Source organism: Orycteropus afer, unplaced genomic scaffold (genome assembly GCF_000298275.1).
Source record: "Orycteropus afer afer isolate SDZICR_OR568_19922 unplaced genomic scaffold, OryAfe1.0 scaffold00183, whole genome shotgun sequence".
Taxonomy (NCBI): Eukaryota; Metazoa; Chordata; class Mammalia; order Tubulidentata; family Orycteropodidae; genus Orycteropus; species Orycteropus afer.
The window spans coordinates 1,481,611-1,484,687 of NW_006921770.1; positions in this window are offsets into that span (position 1 = coordinate 1,481,611).

Here is a 3,077-nt window from a genome sequence, read left to right on the forward strand (position 1 = left end):
GGTGCATGGAGGGATGGATACAGGGAAGAGGTGACTGTTGGGAGGAAGTGTGAGGGGAGCTGTTGCAGTGTGGTGAATTGTGGTCAATGTCATGAGACAAAGAGTATGTGAACTGCTGTATGGAAAGTGAATTTGCTCTGTAAATTTTCACCCAAATCACAATAAAAATTAAAATTAAAAAAAAAATCAGTTGGATTCTTTTACACTAGTGAACAGAATTCTGAAAATGAAATCAAGAAAACAATACCATTTTTTAATAACCATCCAAAAGATGAAGTACTGAGGAATAAAACTAGAGACACAAAAGACCTACACAAAGAAAACTACAAAATACTACTAAAAGAAACAAAAGAGACTTACATAAACGGAATATTATACCATGCTCATGGATAGGAAGACTTAACATCATGAAAATGTCAATACTACCCAAAGTGATCTACAGACATAGTACAATCTTGATTCAGATACCATTATCATTCTTTAAAGTGATGGAATAACTAATAACTAACTTTATATGGAAAGGAAAGAGAACCTTAACAAGTAAAGCACTGCTAAAGAAGAGAACAAAGTAGAAGGCCTCTCAGTCTCTGAACTGAAAACCTACTACACAGCCATGATAGTTAAAACAGCCTGGTACTGGTACAATGACAGACACATAGACCAATGGACAGAATTGAGAACCCAGAAGTAAGACAAGTTGATCTTTGATAAAGGACAGAAACTCATTAAATGGGGAAAAGATAGTCTCTTTAATAAATGGTTCTGACAAAACTGGATATCCATTTACAGAAAAATGAAACAGGACCCATATCTCATAGTATATAAAAAAAATGAGCTCAAGTTCGACCAAACACCTAAAACTACAAAGACCATCAAAGAGAAAATGGGGATAAACTTAGGGGCCCTAATATGTGGCATAAACACACTATCAAACATAACTAAAAATTCATAAATACCAGAAGACAAAATAGAAGACTAGGAGCTCCTAAAATGTAGATACTTATGTGCATCAAAAGATCCATCACAAGAGTAAAAGGAGAACCCACAGACTGGGAAAAAATTTTGACAATGACATATTGGATAAGGGGATAATCTCTAAAATTTAGAGAAAACTTCAAAAACAAAAAGACAAATAACCCAATTTAAAAATGGGTAGAGGACATAAAAAGACACTTCACCAAAGAAGACACTGAGGTAGCCAACAAACACATGAAGAAATGCTAATAATCATTAGCCATTAGAAGGATCCAAAGCAAAACAAAAATGAGATATCGTCTCACCCCAGCTCTAACAGCAAAGTTCAAAAACACAGAAAACAACAAATGTGTGGAGAAACTTGAACCCTCATACACTGCTGGTGGCACTGTAAAATGGTGCAACCACTGTGGGAAATGGTATGGCACTTCTTTAAAAAGCTGAAAGTAGAAATACCATATGATCCTACTACTAAGTATATTTAAAAAAAAAAACAACTCACTGCCGTTGAGTTGATTCAACTCATAGCGACCTCCCCTTGGGTTTCCAAGGTGGCATCTCTACAGAAGTAGATCGTTCAATCCTCCTTACAAGGAGTGGTTGGTAGGTTTGAACCTCCAGCCTTCTGGTTAGCAGTCAAATGCCTTAGGCACTACGCCACCAGAGCTCCCACGAGGTATATATCCTAGAGAAATAAGGACTGTGATATAAACAGATATATGCACATCTGTGTTCTTCATAGAACTGTTCACAATAGCAAAAATATAGAAACAACCTAAATACCCATCAATGGATGAATGGATAAATAAACTAAGGTACATTCACACAGTGGAATACTGTGCAACATTAAAGAACAATGATGAATCTGCAAATTGTAACATGAACTTGGAGGACATTATACTGAGTGAAATTAGGCAATTACTAAAGGACAAATATTCTATGAGACAACTGTTGTAAAAAAGTAAAAAAAAAAAAAAGGTTTTCACACAAAAAGAAATATTCTTTGATAGCTACTGGGGTGGGAGGAGAAGGGAAGGTAAACTACTAACTAGAGGATAGACACATATTAACTTGGTTACCCAAGAGGAAAGCAATATACAATAAGGGGGTGGTCAGAACAAAATGATCAAGAAAAGGAAGATGGTGGAAGGAGTACAAGAGTTAACGCAACAGAAGTACATACTGATTCATACACAATTCTGCAATAACAGTAATAACTATAATGAATTATCTACAAGTGGATACATAGATAGTCATGTAAGCTGAACAGATATTGGAAGGAGAACAGGACTATACTCATGAATAAGTGTAGGTTAGACAGAGGATATTTCTGCATATGCATTTACATATGCTGCAAATATATCCACGGATGTAATAGAGGGTACAGCAGGCAAAGGTATGAAAACTTCTTAGCCACAATCAGAAACCTGAGGGAATGTGTCACTGGGTCTGGGAAATCAGAATCATAGTCTCAGTGGACATCAAGGTCAATTGGCACAACATAGTCCACAGAGAAATGTTCTACCTCCAACTTTGGTGAGTAGTGACTATGGTCTTAAAAGTTTTTAAGTAGCCATCTAAGGTGCAACTATTCATTTTTGCCTATCTGGAGCAAAGAAGAGTCATGAAAATAAAAAATACACGGAAACAATTAATACAAAGGACTGATGCAAAACTCAGCCTCCATGACCTTGGGACCAGAAGAACTAGATGGTGCCTGGCTATCACTACCAACTACTCTGAAAGTGATCAAATTAAAAGGTCCTGGACAGAGTGGGAGAAAAATGTGGAACAAAACGCAAAATCATAGAAAGACTAGTCTTTTTCTTTTTCTTTTTTTTCCCAAACTGTGCTTTGGGTGCCAATTTACAAAGCAAATTTGATTTACATTCAAAAGTTCATGCACATCTGATTTCACATTCCCAGTTACCATCCCCAGCCATAAAAGACTCTCGTCCCCTCCTCTCTCTGTGACTAACTCCTCCCTCTGTGACTACCTCCTCCCTGTGCCCTTCTTAATTACGCATTCCTGTCTGGCCAGCTTTCTCTCTAAGTGAATTTTGCCCCTCTGGTATCTCATGGCTGATTGATCCCAGGGGTAG